A 19,157-nucleotide genomic window follows, 5' to 3' on the forward strand; every position below is an offset into this window, starting at 1 on the left:
AAAAAATATATATATATTTTTTTTGTCTTTTTCCATGTCCGGCAACAGATCGCAACCCTCAGTGTCGCCCCCGTACCGGACCGGGACCGGCAACGGGATCGCAACCCTCGGTGTTGCCCCTGCGCCTCGCTCAGCCAGTGAGCAGGAACCGGCCTGTATGTGGGATCCGAACCCTCGGCGGGAGTGCAGCCGCGCTTCCCAAGCGGCGCACTAGCGCAGTGCGCCACCGGGCCGGCCCCCCAAAATTTTTTTTTAATTATCAGACATATACAAGGATTCAGAAAAAAATGTACCACACATGCACTTATGCACTCTTTTTATTAGGAAGCTGCTGAAGGACATGCTCCACCAAAAAAAGAAAAAGAAAAGGAAGAAACCAAGAAAGAAGGTATTGAATGTAGAAAACAAGAAATCCAAAAAAAGAGAAAGGCACATAGGAAGTTTCAGGAAGAATGCTGTTTAAAAACAAAAAAAAAGGCCTAACAACACAACCAGTCCAGTTTGAAGCACAAAGACGGAGAACTCTGAAAGGGAGGTCACTAGAAGAAAAGAAGTTGATAGATTTACTGATTGTGGAAAAAGGGAGGTGGTTAACAGGCACATGACATTTCATAGAGAAATTTCAATAAGGTTATAGAAAATGGTACAAATGAACATAGGACACAATAAGAAACTGCAAGAAAAAACAAAAAGTTGTATCAGTAATCACAATCAACAATTTTGTTCACAATGATTATTAATTTTTTAATGTAATATAATCATTTGGAGAAGAAAAAATGGTGGTAGGTGAAAGAGAGCCAAATCCTTCACTATCATAATGAGTCAATAGACAATAATTAAACTTGACAAAGAAATAGCTAGAGAAACAGCCCTTAAGTTTTGAACTGCTAGGTAGATGGGACAAATGAGAAACTGACCTTTCAATTCATCTAATTTCGCAGTTAACACTCAGGAATGTACTGGGGGGTTTACTAGTTACTGAAACCTGGTAAGCAAGGAGGTAAGAAGTAATCAAAGACTCTACAACAGTTTAAAAGAAAAACAAAACAAAGACAGTATAAAAATCCCAGTAAGAATGGCAAAAGCAAACTTCTCAGAAGATCACAGAGAATCCTATAACCCAGTATCATAATTAGATGATCTCCTTCCACGGGGACTTAAAGACCAAGAAGTTTGCCCTACACAGAGTGCTACTGTGTCCTCTGCTCTGGAAGCCATCCTCTGATAATCATGTTCCTTCATCCTTTCCTTCCATAAAAGCAATTTTTATTTTTTGCCTCTGCAATCACCCTTGTGAAAACCATATGTAGCAATATTAGTATAGTCATCCCTTGTTAACCATGGGGGATTGGTTCCAGGACCTCCTGAGGATACCAAACTCCAATAATGCTTAAGTGCCTTATATAAAATAACTTAGGGGGCCGGCCCGGTGGTGCACTGGATAAGTGCGCCACTTGGGAAGCGCGGCGGCGCTCCCGCCCGAGGGTTCAGATCCCACATACAGACCGGTTCCCGCTCACTGGCTGAGCGAGGCGCAGGAGCGACACCAAGGGTTGTGATCCCGTTGCCGGTCCCCAGTCCGGTACGGGGGCAACACTGAGGGTTGCGATCCGTTGCCGGACACGGAAAAAGACAAAAAGACAAAACAAAACAAAAAAATAACTTAGTATTCACATATAACCTATGCACATCTTCATGTATACTTTAAACCTCTAGATTACTTATAATACTTAATACAATATAAATACCATGTAAATAGTTGTTATACTGTATTACTTAGGGAATAATGACAAGTAAAAAATTCTGTACATGTTTAGTACAGATTCAATTTTCTTTTCAAATACGTTACATCAGTGGTTGGTTGAATCTATGGATGTGAAACCCATGCATATGGACAGCCACCTGTATATTATTTAGAAATAGGCAGATACAAGAAAAAAAAAGGTAATGGAATTAAAAATGGTTTCTTCTGGGGAAACAGCACTTATGGGGAATGGGGTGAAAGCAAGGGGAGAGGTAGAAAATGCAGCAAGGGAATGACATTTTTCCTTTAAAACCTTCAAAACTAGTTCATGTTTTAACTCATATTAGTTTTACATTGATAATTTTCTTTTACTGAAAAAGCCAAATACTTTTTAAAAATGCAGATTCAGAAAAACAATATTTTATCCAAAGAATTTGGAATCATTTTCATACTAAGAATACATTTAATTCACGTGGTATATGTCTTAGTCTGTTTGTGCTACTATAAACAATACACCATACATTGGTGTATTTATAAACAGTAGAAATTTATTTCTCATGTTGCTGGAAGCTGGGAAGTCAAGATAATGGTGCTGGCAGGATCGGTATCTGAGGAGGGCAGCTCTCTGCTTCCAAGATGACAATTTGTTGCCATATATTGGTGGTTCCCAAAAGACTGGGCCAGAGGAGGGAATAGTGAATGACTGCTTAATGGGTGGGGGTTTCTTTTTGGGGTGATGAAAATGTCCTGAATTAAGACAGTGGTTACAGTCGTACGGCACTGTGAATGTACTGGCAGTCACTGAATTGTATACCTTAAAATGATTAAAATGATGAATTTTATGTATGTGAATTTTACCTCAATTAAAAAAGCCCGGTGGCGCACTGCTACTGTGCGCCACTTGGGAGCGCGGTGGCGCTCCCCGCTGAGGGTTTGGATCCCACATACAGACTGGCCGCTCACTGGCTGAGCGAGGTGCGGGCGCAACACCGAGGGTTGCAATCCCGTTGCTGGTCCCGGTCCGGTATGGGCGCGACACTGAGGGTTGCGATCCGTTGCCGGTCACGAAAAATGACAAAAAAGGAAAAAAAAAAAGCAGTTGTTCCTGGACACAGAACGTGGGATGTGTGAAGGGATTTTGCTCTCTCATCATTAATCCTTTTTTACTACTTAATGTCTCCATGTACCAAACAGTCTCAAACAGCTAGCTCAATAAATACAAACTGATTTCTCAGCTAAGTTAACACAGAAATTTACCCAAATTGGCCTTTGAATTATGCCCAGCATATTCTTCTTGTCCTAATAGTCTTTCTTTCTTCTTCCATTTAGCAGAGGTTTTTTGTTTTGTTTTGTTTTTTGGTTTTTGCAGCTTGCTGGTATAGAGATCCAAACCCATGATCTTGGTGTTATAAGGCAGCGCTCTAAACAACTGAGTCAACCATCCGGCTTTTCTCCCATTTATATTATGGTTCCATTATAGTTTTAGTTCACTGACAGTAATTTAAAAATTTAGGAGTTAAATCATTAGATAGATGATATATACTTCCTCCTTCCAAATAAATAAACAATAAATTTTAAGTGAAAATAGCAATAGGAATGAACAAATACATGTAAGTTTTCGCAGGGAAAATTGTGGTCAATTACTCAATAAATAATGTCAGTGCACTTTCTATTAACAGATTTAAATTTCCTGAGTTGTCCTCCAATTGAAGGTGTTAGACAGTAAATTCAATTATAAAGTTTTCATCAGTTTTTCTTCAAACAGAAGTTTCACAAAGTACGTATGAAGAGTTTAATACTTACTTATCAAGGAAATCTTTGTCTACTACAGCAGAGATGTCAAGAAGAGGATTTCCCATTCCAAAGAGAATATTTTCACTAAAAAAACAAAGTAATAAGGACAAGTTAGAAATAATTCTCAAAGTAAGTTAATATGTAAAAGGCATGCAAATATAAATATGTTCACTTCATCCTGGAAATAAAACTAACATACTAGCTTAATAAAGCTTTGACTTGCCTATTACATGTATAACAACATTTTAGAGGCAGCACAAAGCCATTTAGAAAAAAGATGATGACGGGGGTGGGGGTGTGGGGGGCCGAGTGGTGGATTAATGGGTACAAAACTATGCTATCTCCCCTAAATGAATCATTGTGCAGTACATGCATGTAACGAAACAACACACTGTACCCCACAAATACATACAAATAAATGTTAAAAGAAAAAAGAAAAAATTGATGACATAAAACACTATAACAGGGCTGGCCTATTAGCTCGCTTGGTTAGAGTGTGGTGTTGGTAACACAAAGGTCAAGGGTTCAGATCCCCCTACTGGCCAGTCACCAAAAAAAAAAAAAAAAAGTGTAAGAAGAAACCAGATCATGAGATTTTTTTCATAATATTCAACAGTTAATGATTGACGTTAATTAATTTCAATGTTCTTTTTTTTAAAAAAAGGCCCATTACAACCAAGTTCTATACTCAGTAAACATGATTGATAACTAACTCTCCCTAGCTAGTAAGATATCCAACTACTGAAAGTTATTAGGGAGCACACAGTTAAGTCCTGGAGAAGTCCAAACAAAAGCCCGACCCTTGACAAACTGTGAACGACTGTGATGGGGCCTTCACAGTCTGTATGACAGATGATACAATTTTCAGTTACATTTAACAGACTAACTTAGAGGAATTTGTTTTTCAAAATTGTTGCAGTATGGCTCAAGTCCAAGGGAAAGAACGAACTCCACCATAAGTGATGCCTTAAATAGAAGCCCAACTAGAGCAAGAAATGGACCAGTGGCTATGGTTGGGTCAGTCTCATGTTGGGAGACAATCATATAGTTTATTCAATAAGACTTGTGTAATTTCCCATTGGTCTCCAGTTTGTTGAAGATCCCTTCATGCTGCCTCCAAACCACTTACAATCCTCATCATTTGGAGACTCAGTAACATCAACAGGACCAGTGCCCTAGGGTTTCTTTGAGAAAATGAGATATAGCCTACAATTTTGGTCTATAATGACTTTAGAAGACTGAGTCACAGTCTCATACTAGCACTATAGAATGGGCAACCTTAGCTGAATATGTGATAAAGAGACATCTGTCCTTCTTCCATTTAAAGAAAGCTGATAGGGGAAGTGTTAAAAGATAATACATTGATTTATTCACACTTAAGCTGCATCTAATAAAGGTGTAATACATCATAAAAAGAAAATACTTTAAGTGCTTAGAAGATGAAGGCTCACCAGGCAAATACAGTAGAACCTGACCATCATTTCATACGGACTATTCTGCCTGATTTGTGTATTGCTATTCAAACATAAAAACTAGAACTTGTTATTTAAAAATAACAACAACAAAAATTTATATGGGAAAGTGTTACTGGGCTGGTTGGCTTTTCTTTTCATTCACCCTTTTTAAGTGTCCAATTCAATATCAGAATCAAAATATGGAACATTTCCATCAGGACAAAAAAGTATCCTCCTGTCCCCATGTCAACTGGGGATAGAGATCCCCAATTGGTCCTCTCTTGGTTTTAAGGAATATAATTGTGACACCTCTATTTAAGAAGTCAATCCTTTGAACATCTCCTGTATTCCTAAAATAGTTCATTATGCTCCATTTGAAAATTTAGTAAGATAATATTATAGACAGCCAAAGAATTGATTCTAAGAGCTACAAAGTACAACATGAGAGTCAAATAATTCATGTCTAAGACTCAGTTCCCGAGGTAGCTTGTTAAGAGACTCAAGCAAATCATGCAACATCTCTGGCCCTATGGTTTCCACAGTCAAGAAGTGTGGGGAAAAGATGAGCACACTGAATCACACAGCCATATTTAAACTCTTATTCCTAAGCATATTTGTCCAGAAAAATGTTTTTTTCTGAATGTAAATGGACAAGAATACATTTACACAAAGAAAACAAAGAACAAGAATCGCCTAACACTGCATGGCTTAAATGTAAGACTGCAAGTAATTATTTACGTATTATTAGGAGTGATTGAAAAACATTAGCTGGTGAACTGTTCTTTTATTATTTATTCTTTTTTTTTTTCCTTTTTGTCTTTTTTCGTGACCGGTAACGGGATCGCAACCCTCGGTGTCGCGCCCGCACCGCGCTCAACCAGTGAGCGGATGGGTCTCTATATGGGATCTGAACCCTCGGCAGGAGCGCCGCCACACTCCCAAGTGCCGCACTCTACCGAGTGCGCCACCGGGCCGGCCCTTATTATTTATTCTTAATAAAATAAGTACATAATGATATTAAACATGTTTGGCTTGTTTTTGCCAAATATTACAATTCAATTAGGTCATCTGAAGCCATTCTCATAATAAACTAGAATTGTGTCCTTGTTATCTTTCCTTGCTATTCTCCTTCTTTCACTCCAAATTTCCTCACCCAAAATATTTGAGTGGAATTGATCTACTCCAATTTATGGAGAGTGGTAGTGTGAATGCCTTAACCCTGGGGTACACCAAAGCCTAAGCCAATCAGCACAATATGTTTCTCTAGCATTAGTGATCAATTCAGAGATGAGCATATAACCTAAGCCTGTCAAATCACAATGAACCTAAGATTTTTTCCGGGAATGTTCAGATACAGAACATTTTCTTCCCAAGTAGATATAAATGCAGAAGGTTCTAGCAATCTTAAGCACCTCAAGGTGGCTGCCTTGGGATAAATATGACACCACAAAAAGCAGAGTGGGAAAACTGAAAGAAACCGGGTCATTGATTTGTCTGAAACCAATAACCCCTCTGGACTTTTCAATTACATAGGTTAGTAATTTTGTTTACTTCAATTTGAGGCTGGTTTTTTGTTACAACTGAAAGTACACTAACAAATGTAAATTATGTATCATTTTGAAAATCTGCTTCATTTTTGTAACACATTTGTATTATAAACCAGTAATGTAGACGAGGTTGTTAGTACTTAATCCCACCACTACAAACATTACTCCAACCTTTTGGGAAACCTATGAAATGTGACTCAGAGCTCCTGACTAAAGGACAAAAGAGGAAGAATTTATACATTGACTCCTGTCCCCCACTGGAAGAAGAATGCAGAACAAACTGACCCTGATGAAAGAGACTACCAGGCTGCAATTGTCCGACAGCATGGAATTGGTTGCAGCAGCAGTGGTTGGTTTAAGTGGTGGTGGCAAGGGAATTTAAAGTTGCACATAAGAGAGGTCTTCATATAGTAAGTTAAGTAAAAAATATACAGTTATTTCCAACTACATGTCACATTTACCTCTCCATCATTGCACATAAGTGTGGATCTACTATGACTTCATTCTAATATGAAAGATAAATTCTGTTAAAACACTAATTCTTTAAAATGGCTAGTTTCTTAAATATGAGCATGTATAAACTAGTGTCCAGGCCAGTAAATCCTATGACATGTACTACTCTTCTTAAATGATGAAAAGAATATATAATTAAGCATTTATTTTGATCTTGTTCTACTAGATGTAAACAAGAGGGGATCTAGTCTATGGCCCAAAACTATGACTGACTCATACTGGGATTATTATTTTGGTCCAAACATTAGCAATGTCTTTTTCCTGGAATGGATGTTAGGATGAGAGATTCTGAACAATTTTTTTTAGTCAGTAATTTTTAAATGTCTAATAATTTAGGCCTCCAACCAACATAAGCATATATTATAATTATTATTTTGTTGAGCAGCTAACTAACAAGTGTTAGACTGACAGATATTAGAATAAGAGTTCCTGAGAAAATTTTTTCTTGGCTATTGATATATTAATGTTTAACACTGGTCAGCTCTCTGACCAGCAAAAAAGTTTAGTTATGCTATGGTGCCAAATAAACACTAATAACGGGTACCCTAAACCGTTACACCAATCATCCTCTCTTTAAATCCAGAAACTTCGATCTGCTCCACCATATTGGCCACATGATACCCTGAGTTGCTGTAGTAACCATGAGGACAAGACTCTTACCAGATATGTTCCCTGGACTTTGGACTTCCCAGCCTCCAAAACTGAAATTACACAGTTCTGGCTTGCAAAGAGTGTTGATGGCTTTAGTTTCCATGCTATTAAATTTCTTCTAGAAGCAAAGCATCTAAGAGACGAGATCCAAGCAAATAAGACCTAAATCCCAGGCGCGGTCACACACTACTCGGAGCTGTACCCCAATTTCATCACCACACAGGTGGGAGTGCATGACATTGTCCAGAGCTTCCAGCAGACCATGAACCAATAGAGCAAAGAGCCTGGCAGATAGAGGTTCATGAGGACAGAAGCCTATGTGAAGAGCATGGACAGGACCATGATATACTATAGGCTGCGATGTACTATAGGCTGCCGAGAAGCTGATTTTCCCTTCAATGATTACCTCACCAGCACAGACACTCTTTCAGGGAACGGTGTGTATGAGGTTATCACATACCGGATGGAAAACATGCCAGAAAGAAAATGGCCTAACTGGATGATCGGTGGACCAGACATTGTCTGGCTGACTTCTTATCTGGAGAATGAATATGTCAACATCATGAACGTGCTTCTTTTAACACTCCCTGGAACTCCCATAACTTACTGTGGAGAAGAAATAGGAATGGCAAATATTTTAGCCACAAATCTCAATTAAAGCTATGACATAAGCACCCTTCTCTCCAAGTCACCAATGCAGTGGGACAATAGCTCAAATGCCGGTTTTCCTGAAGTCAATCACACCTGGCTACCCACCAATTCAGATTACCAAACTGTGATTGTTAATGCCCAAAAGACTCATCCCAGATAAGTTTGAAGTATCAAGATTTAAGTCTACTTCACACACCTGGCTACCCACCAATTCAGATTACCAAACTGTGAATGTTAATGCCCAAAAGACTCATCCCAGATAAGTTTGAAGTATCAAGATTTAAGTCTACTTCATAACAATGAGCTCCTCCTAAGCAGAGGCTGGTTTTGCAATTTGAAGAATAACAGCAACTCTGTCATATATACAAGAGAGCTGGATGGCACAGACAGACTCTTTATTGCGATTCTGAATTTCAGAGAATCAACACTGCTAAATCTACAGGAAATCATTTCAGGTCTTTCTGCAAGAGTGAGAATAAGATTAGTACCAATTCTGCCTGCAAAGGCAGTAAAGTTAATACAAGCAGCATTCTTCTAAACAAGGGAGGAGAACTCATCCTTGAACACAACACGAAGAATCTCCTTCGTCACCAAACAGCTTTGAGATAGATGCTTTGTTTCCAATCAAGCATGTTATTCCATTATATTAAATATACTGTACAGCTTCTGTTAGGCACCTCTATGAAGAGATGAAGACACTGTCATTCTGTCATAAGCATTTGCAGTAACTTCATGCAACCTCTGGGTAAACTTTATGAACAGTCATTAATTCTAAGATATTTCAATGTAACTGCTTTAGGAAAGGTTTTCAAATGTTTTTGAAAGAACAAAACGTTTAAAAGAAAAAAAAAAATCCAGAAACCTCAGCTTCATATATGATTCTTTTCTCACCATCAACTGGCACCACCTCACCTATCTTCTGGATTTTATCAAACACTTCTTATACCAGGAACCCCCACAGCATACCCCTGGCAATAGGTCCTCTACAGACCTTGCCTGAATTCCTACACTGTTACTAATTTTTTGGATATTATACAGGGATTACAATAAATATCACCAGAATTACATTACTTTAAACAAAATTGACCATGATATTTTTCTACTTAAAGTCTGCCTAGCTTCCAATTATGTATAGGATAAAATTTAAAAGCATGACATAAAGGACATGGAGTCTAGCTCAAACCTACCATATGTTACCATATTTAAGATGCCATTATTAATAAAATAATTCCAATTTCTTATGATGATACAAGACACAATCAGTTGCAAGATGTATGCCAATTTCAGAGATGTTACAATGGGAAAAAATGTGCATATCAAGATTATCCAAGGCTGGTAGGTTTGCTCAACTGGTTAGAGCATGGTGCTGATACCACCAAGGTCAAGGGTTCAGATCCCTGTACTGGCTAGCTGGAAAAAAAAAAATAAAAAAGATCATAGACATACAGTAACTCTTTAGCCTTATCTCTCACCATTCTAATACATAAAACCTACTTTAGTCATAATGCCTCACTTTTCCCTGAATGTGACTCTGTTTGTAAAGTCCCTTCTCTATTTCCTTTGCCTATTCATCTTTGTAAAATTTCTCATATGTCACCTCTCTTAAGAAATCTTTTCTGACCAACTCCTACCAGGGGCTGCCACATAAAGCTGTACAAGCTGTCCCCTGCACAACTCCAAAGGGTGCTGTTCACAATGTGGACGATGGCTCCTGGTATTATATATCACGGTACTGCTTCCCTGACTCCCAAATATTTATTCATCCCCTCTCCCTCAGTTCTAAAAGTCCTTTGATGAGCTTTTTAATTGATTTTAGAGGTTGCTTTGTACCTTATTTCAATCAGCTACAATCTTAAGGAAAATCACTGAGATAGGACAAGACTCAGACAACATAATGAAATGAGAAAAAAAAAAAAAAAATCCAGGCTATGAATGAAGATATTTACAAAGAGAACATCTTAAAAAATATCGTAGCAGAACTCATGGGACTGAAAGATTCACTCAATGAAATAAAAAACACAACCAAGAGCTTAAGCAACAGGCTAGAACAAGCAGATGAAAGAATTTCTGATCTCGAAGACAGCCTTTTCGAAATAACCCCCAAAAAAGGAAAAAAAATTTTTACAAAATGAAGAAAATCTAAGAGAGCTAGTAGACAAACTAAAGCACAAAAACATTCAAATCATGGGTGTTCCAGAAAGGGAAGAGAAAGGAAAAGGCATGGAAAACCTATTCAACAACATAATAACAGAAAACCTCCCGGGTATAGGGAGATATATGGACCTTCAGATCCAGGAGGCTCAAAGATCCCCAAAGAGATCCAACCCAAAGAATCCTCTCTAAGACACATTATAATCAAACTGGCAAAGCTCAAAGACAAAGAAAGAATCTTAAAAGAAGCAAGAGAAAAGTGTCCAGTCACCTATAAGGGAGCCCCTATCAAACTAACAGCAGACTTCTCAACAGAAACTCTATCTGCCAGAAGAAAATGGGATGATATATTCAAAATACTAAGAGAAAAAAATGCCAGCCAAGAATATTCTACCTAGCAAGACTACCTTCAGGAATGAGGGAGAAATAGTGTGTTTTCCAGATGAACAAAAACCATGGTAGTTCACCACCACACAACCAGCCCTACAGGAAATCCTCAAGGAAGTCTTGCATCTGGAATCCAAAAAACGATTAATCACTACTATGCATACACTAGAAAGAACAAAACGCACAGGTAGAACAAAATGAAAACAAGAAAGAGAAAGAAACTAAATCTTACCATGAAAAAGGCCATAGCAACAATGTAATAATGCCTCTACTTTATTTCTGATTTTAGTGATTTCAGTTTTCTCTCTTTTTTGTTTGTCAAGATAAAGATTTGTAAATTTTGTTGATCTTTTTAAAGAAACAACTTTTGGTTTTGTTGATTTTCTCTATTGTTTTTTAGTTTCCTATTTCTTATATTTCTGTTGTAATCTTTGTTATTTCCTACTTATATTTGCTTTTGGTTTCATTTCGTCTACTTTTTCTATTTCCTCAAGGTAGAAGTTTACATTCTGATTTGAGATTTTTCTTATTTTTAATATAGGTGTTTACAAGTATAAATTTTCCTCTAAGCACTGCCTAAGCCCTGCATCCTACAATTTTGATAACATTGTGCTTTGATCTTTATCTCAAAGTACTCAGTAATTTCCCTGTGACGTTTATTTTTACCCTTTGTTTATTTAGGAGACTGTTGTTTAATTTCCACACATCTGTGAGTTTTCTAAATTTCATTCTCTTATTATGGTCAGAGAACATATTTTCCATGATCTTAGTCTTTAAAAACAAAAACAAAAAAAAGGAAAAATTTAAACAACAAAAATTCATGGGTAGATTTCCATTATTCTTCAATTCTATCTTTCCATGGCCTTTTTGAAGTACTTTGTGTTTACATTCTCTTTTATTGGTTTTTTAATACAATTTATGTTGCTAAACTTAGATATTTAATTTCTGTTCTTGATTTCTTTTCATTAAGTGGACTTGTTGATTTGCTTGGAATTTAATTTGCCCTTGAAAATTTTATTCATCCCCCTCTGTTGAAGTTAACTTGATATTTCCATGCTTTTGGAAGACTTTAGAGAGCTATTTCAAATAATGGTAAACAAAATGAAATATGTAAATTTTAATGTTTTACAACTCCAATTTTTGTGAAAATTTGAAGCCCTACTTTCTATAGTGTATTTTGTTATTAATCTGTTATTCAGTTTATGTATTTGTTATTTGAACAAATAAATGTGCATATCCATTTTAAAAAGTCATGAAGTTATATATGTGTTTTATGCAGTTTTCTGTATCGGTAATATAATCTGCAATAAAAAGATTTTAAAACAAAAAGAAAATAAACAAAGGATAGGACAAATTGAAAAGCAAAAAGATGACATACTTAAACTGAACCATATTAGTAATTACATTAAATTTAAATGGATTAACCACTCCAATTAAAAGACAAAGATAGGTATACTGTATGAAGAAAAAAAAAAAAAACCAAATTAAATGCCATTTATTATAGATACACTTTAAGTATAAGGACACAGGGCGTTTGAAAACAAAAGGTTGGGAAAAAGGTGTACCATGTAAACACTAATCATAAGAAAGTTGCAGTAGTTATATTAATAACAGACAGTGTAGACTTTAAAACATGGAGTACTGGCTGGCCAGTTGGCTTAGTTGGTTAGAACACATTGTTATAACACCAAGGTCAAAGGGTTTGGATCCTGTGCTGGCCAGCCACCAAAAATAAATAAATAAATAAATAAATAAATAAATCATGGAGTATCACCAGATATAAAGGGATTTCATAACAATAAACAGGTCAACCCATCAAACAAAACAAAACAATACAAAGTGTGTATGAACCAAATAAAATGGCTTCAAAATACTTGGGGGGGGGAAGGAGCAGAGAGCCCTGAGGGAAACAAAAGAAATAGACAAAAGCACAATCTTAGTTGATTTTAACCTTCTCTTCGTAACTGGTAAAACAGGCAGATGAAAAATAAGTAAGGAATCACACTACTGCATATTTATCCTAGAGAAATAAAAATTTAAGTTCACACAGAAACCTGTACACAAATGTTCATGACAGATTTATTCATAACAGCAAAAAAATAGAAATAACCCAAATGTCCTTCAGCGGGTGAACAGGTAAACAAACTGTGGTACACCCATATAATGGACTACTACTTAGCAATAAAAAAGAATGAATTGATATACACAACAACTTGATGGATCTCAAAGGCACTGCACTGAGTGAAAAAGGCCATATCTATGGGTTACATACTGTATGATTGCATTTATATAACACTCTCAAAGTAACAAAATTACAGTGACGGTGAACAGGTCAGTAGTTGCCAGGGGTTAAGGTTTAGGGGAGGGTGTGAAGGAACTTCTTTGTGACAACAGAACAGTTTGGTACCTGAGTGTGGTAACAGTTACACAAATTTGGACATGATAAAATTTTATAGAACTATGCAACACCACCAATAAATAAATAAATAAGTGTATACAAAATCTGGTAAAATCCTGAAAGGTCTATAGTCAACTTAATAGTATTGTACCAACATCAATTTCCTGGTTTTGATAATACACTATGGTTATGTAAGATATATCACTGGGGGAAGGTGAGTGAATAGTGCACAGGAACTCTCTGTACTCTATTTTTGCAACTTCTTCTGAGTTGTAAAGTATTTCAAAAGAAAAGGGGTAAAAAGGGATATGAAAATAGATATAAAAAAATGTTCAGGCGCCCCCGGAGAGGCCTGAGATCAGCAGCAACCACACGCCCCAAGGTGAAAGTGCAACTGAGCAGGTAGGCAATACTGCCACCAGAACCCACCCCCACCCCAGGCAAGCGTGCCCCAACCAGAGAGGCCACCCCAGAGAGGCCCGAGACCCACGGTGACCATGTATCCTGAGGCACCCACGTGAGAACAGGGAGATGCTGCTGCTGGACTCCCAGCCCAATCCAATCCGCACAGCCCAGACAGGCCCAAACCTTCCACCCATAGGCACTGAGGCAGCCCTGCCAAATTGGCAGCCCAGGCAGGATCCTTGCCAGACAATAGTGTCGAATGTGTGGACTGTGAAATCCCTTGCCACAATGACTAAACGCCAAAGGAAAGATACGAGAAAGATGAAAAATCAAGAAAGTACACCACGAAAGGGTAATAACTCTCAAGCTCTAGATACTACAGAACAAGAAGCCCTTGAAATGTCTGACAAGGAATTTCAAGTGATAATTCTAAGGAAACTAAATGAGATACAAGAAAACTCAGCTAGACAACATGATGAAATGAGGAAAAGTACACAGGACCTGAAAGAAGAAATGCACAAGAAAATCAATGCCCTGAAAAAGAATGTAGCAGAGCTTGCCAAGCTGAAGAATTCATTCAATGAAATGAAAAACACAACAGGGAGTTTAACCAGCAGGCTTCCAGAAGCAAGAGAACTTCTGACCTTGAAGATGGGCTGTTTGAAATAACACAGGCAGACAAAAAAAAAAAAAGAAAAAAGAATTAGAAACATTGAAGAAAATCTAAGAGATATCAGACAACCTTAAGCGCTCAAATATCTGAGTCATGGGTATTCCAGAAGGGGAGGAAAAAGGAGATTGCATTGAAAACGTATTCAACAAAATAGTTGCAGAAAACTTCCCAGGTATAGGCAAAGATACAGATCTTCAGATTCAGGAAGCTCAATGATCCCCAAACGTATACAACCCTAAAAGTTCTTCTCCAAGACATGTTTTAGTCAAACTGGCAAAACTCAAAGAAAAAGAGAGAATATTAAAAGCTGCAAGAGAGAAGCATCAAGTCACCTATAAGAGAGCCCCAATCAGACTAACATCAGACTTTTCATCACAAACCCTAAAAGCCAGAAAGGAATGAGATGATATATTCAAAATACTGAAAGACAGAGATTACCACCCAAGAATACTTTACCCCGCAAGGCTATCCTTCCGAAATGAAGGGCAAATACAAACAAAAACTGCGGGAGTTCAATACCACACGACTACCCTTACAAGAAACTCTCAAGGGAGTACTGGGTTTGGTACCTGAAAAATAACTACCACTGCCATAAAAACTCAAGAAAAATCAAAACCCACTAGTAAAATAAAAATGCTAACAATGAAGAGGAAAAAAAAAGTTTATCTACCACCCAAGAAACCAACAAATACAGAAGACAAACAGAAAATCAGAAAGAAAGGAACAAAAGACACTTAAGACATCCAAACAAAAATCAATAAAATGCTAGGAGTAAATCAACACTTTTCAATAACAACTCTTAATGTAAAAGGATTAAATTCCCCACTCAAAAGACACAGATTGACCAACTGGATTAAAAGAGAGGACCCAACTATACGCTGCCTTCAAAAGACCCACCTCACCTATAAAGACACACATAGACTAAGAGTGAAAGGATGGAAAAAGATTTACCATGCAAATAGAAATGAAAAACAAGCCAGAGTAACTATTCCTATATTTGATAAAATAGACTTTAAACTAAAAACCATAAAAAGAGATAAAGAGGGTCACTATGTAATGATAAAAGGATTGATCCATCAAGAAGACATAACAATCATAAATATATATGCACCCAATGTTGGAGCAGCCAGATTTATAAAGCAAACTCTATTAGACCTAAAGGAGATAGACACTAATACCATAATAGCAGGGGACCTGAACACCCCACTATCAATATTGGACAGATCATCCAGGCAAAGAATCAGCAGAGAAACACAAAATCTAAACAACACTCTAGACCAATTGGACTTGGCAGATATCTATAGAACATTCCATACAACAACCTCAGAATATTCATTCTTCTCATCAGCACATGAATCATTCTCCAGGATAGATCACATGTTAGGTCACAAATCAAGTCTCAACAAATTCAAAAACACTGTAATTATCCTATGTATTTTTTCAGACCTCAATGGATTAAAATTAAAAATCAATAACAAATGAAATTCTGGAAACTATACAAAAACATGGAAATTAAATAGCACTCTACTCAATGACATATGGGTCCAAGAAGAAATCAGACAGGAAATCAAAAAATTTATTGAAACTAATGAAAACAATTATACATCATACCAAAACCTGTGGGATACTGCAAAAGCAGTACTAAGGGGAAATTTATTGCATTAAATGCTTACTTCAGAAGAATGGAAAGATGGCAAGTGAACAACCTAATACTTCACCTTAAAGAACAAGAAAAACAAGAAAAATCCAAACCCAAAATTAGCAGATGGGAAGAAATCATTAAGATCAGAGAAGAACTTAATGAAATTGAAACCCAAAAAATGATACAAAAGATCAGTTAATCAAAAAGTTGGTTTTTTGAAAAGATAAATAAAATTGACAAACCATTAGCATAGCTAACTAAAAAAGAAGAGAGAAGACCCAAATAACAAAAATTAGAAATGAAAAAGGTGATATTACAACTGATACCTCAGAAATACAACAAATCATTAGTGACTAAACAGCTATATGCCAACAAATTTGAAAATATGGAGGAAATGGATAGATTTCTGGACACACACAAACTACCAAAACTGAGCCAAGAAGATGTAGAAAATCTGAACAGACCACTAACAATAAAAGAGATTGAAGCTGTTATCAGAACACCNCCCTGAAAAAGAATGTAGCAGAGCTTGCCAAGCTGAAGAATTCATTCAATGAAATGAAAAACACAACAGGGAGTTTAACCAGCAGGCTTCCAGAAGCAAGAGAACTTCTGACCTTGAAGATGGGCTGTTTGAAATAACACAGGCAGACAAAAAAAAAAAAAGAAAAAAGAATTAGAAACATTGAAGAAAATCTAAGAGATATCAGACAACCTTAAGCGCTCAAATATCTGAGTCATGGGTATTCCAGAAGGGGAGGAAAAAGGAGATTGCATTGAAAACGTATTCAACAAAATAGTTGCAGAAAACTTCCCAGGTATAGGCAAAGATACAGATCTTCAGATTCAGGAAGCTCAATGATCCCCAAACGTATACAACCCTAAAAGTTCTTCTCCAAGACATGTTTTAGTCAAACTGGCAAAACTCAAAGAAAAAGAGAGAATATTAAAAGCTGCAAGAGAGAAGCATCAAGTCACCTATAAGAGAGCCCCAATCAGACTAACATCAGACTTTTCATCACAAACCCTAAAAGCCAGAAAGGAATGAGATGATATATTCAAAATACTGAAAGACAGAGATTACCACCCAAGAATACTTTACCCCGCAAGGCTATCCTTCCGAAATGAAGGGCAAATACAAACAAAAACTGCGGGAGTTCAATACCACACGACTACCCTTACAAGAAACTCTCAAGGGAGTACTGGGTTTGGTACCTGAAAAATAACTACCACTGCCATAAAAACTCAAGAAAAATCAAAACCCACTAGTAAAATAAAAATGCTAACAATGAAGAGGAAAAAAAAAGTTTATCTACCACCCAAGAAACCAACAAATACAGAAGACAAACAGAAAATCAGAAAGAAAGGAACAAAAGACACTTAAGACATCCAAACAAAAATCAATAAAATGCTAGGAGTAAATCAACACTTTTCAATAACAACTCTTAATGTAAAAGGATTAAATTCCCCACTCAAAAGACACAGATTGACCAACTGGATTAAAAGAGAGGACCCAACTATACGCTGCCTTCAAAAGACCCACCTCACCTATAAAGACACACATAGACTAAGAGTGAAAGGATGGAAAAAGATTTACCATGCAAATAGAAATGAAAAACAAGCCAGAGTAACTATTCCTATATTTGATAAAATAGACTTTAAACTAAAAACCATAAAAAGAGATAAAGAGGGTCACTATGTAAGGCAAAGAATCAGCAGAGAAACACAAAATCTAAACAACACTCTAGACCAATTGGACTTGGCAGATATCTATAGAACATTCCATACAACAACCTCAGAATATTCATTCTTCTCATCAGCACATGAATCATTCTCCAGGATAGATCACATGTTAGGTCACAAATCAAGTCTCAACAAATTCAAAAACACTGTAATTATCCTATGTATTTTTTCAGACCTCAATGGATTAAAATTAAAAATCAATAACAAATGAAATTCTGGAAACTATACAAAAACATGGAAATTAAATAGCACTCTACTCAATGACATATGGGTCCAAGAAGAAATCAGACAGGAAATCAAAAAATTTATTGAAACTAATGAAAACAATTATACATCTTACTAAAACCTGTGGCATACTGCAAAAGCAGTACTAAGGGGAAATTTATTGCATTAAATGCTTACTTCAGAAGAATGGAAAGATGGCAAGTGAACAACCTAATACTTCACCTTAAAGAACAAGAAAAACAAGAAAAATCCAAACCCAAAATTAGCAGATGGGAAGAAATCATTAAGATCAGAGAAGAACTTAATGAAATTGAAACCCAAAAAATGATACAAAAGATCAGTTAATCAAAAAGTTGGTTTTTTGAAAAGATAAATAAAATTGACAAACCATTAGCATAGCTAACTAACAAAGAAGAGAGAAGACCCAAATAACAAAAATTAGAAATGAAAAAGGTGATATTACAACTGATACCTCAGAAATACAACAAATCATTAGTGACTAAACAGCTATATGCCAACAAATTTGAAAATATGGAGGAAATGGATAGATTTCTGGACACACACAAACTACCAAAACTGAGCCAAGAAGATGTAGAAAATCTGAACAGACCAATAATGGTAAAAGAGATTGAAGCTGTTATCAGAAGGCTCCCTACAAAGAAAAGCCCAGGACCAGATGGGTTCACAGCAGAATTCTACCAAACATTCAAAGAGGAATTGACACCAATTCTCTACAAACTACTCCAAATGATTGAAATAGAAGCAATTCTCCCAAACTCATTCTATGAAACAAACGTCACCCTGATACCAAAACCAGGTAAAGATACAACAAAGAAAGAAACCTACAGGCCAATATCCTTGATGAATATAGATGCAAAAATCCTCAATAAAATACTAGCTAACAGAATACAGCAACACATATGCAAAATTATACACCATGATCAAGTGGGATTCATTCTAGAGATGCAAGATTGGTTCAACACACACAAATCAATAAATGTGATACACCATATCAGTAAAATCAAACACAAGGACCATATGATCATCTCTGTAGACACTGAAAAAGCATCTGATAAAATTCAACATTCATTCATGATAAAGACTCTCTACAAGTTAGGTATACATGGAAAGTATCTGAACATAATTAAAGCCATATTTGATAAGCCCACTGCCAATATC

General features: G+C 36.5%; 1 pseudogene; it reads left to right on the forward strand.

Annotated features, from left to right (window-relative positions):
• Positions 1 to 9,027, forward strand: part of LOC103595133 — a 56,480-nt pseudogene extending 47,453 nt beyond the window's left edge.
• Positions 9,028 to 19,157: the final 10,130 nt, after the last annotated feature.

The sequence above is a fragment of the Galeopterus variegatus genome, unplaced genomic scaffold (genome assembly GCF_000696425.1).
Source record: "Galeopterus variegatus unplaced genomic scaffold, G_variegatus-3.0.2 Scaffold1689, whole genome shotgun sequence".
Classification (NCBI taxonomy): domain Eukaryota; kingdom Metazoa; phylum Chordata; class Mammalia; order Dermoptera; family Cynocephalidae; genus Galeopterus; species Galeopterus variegatus.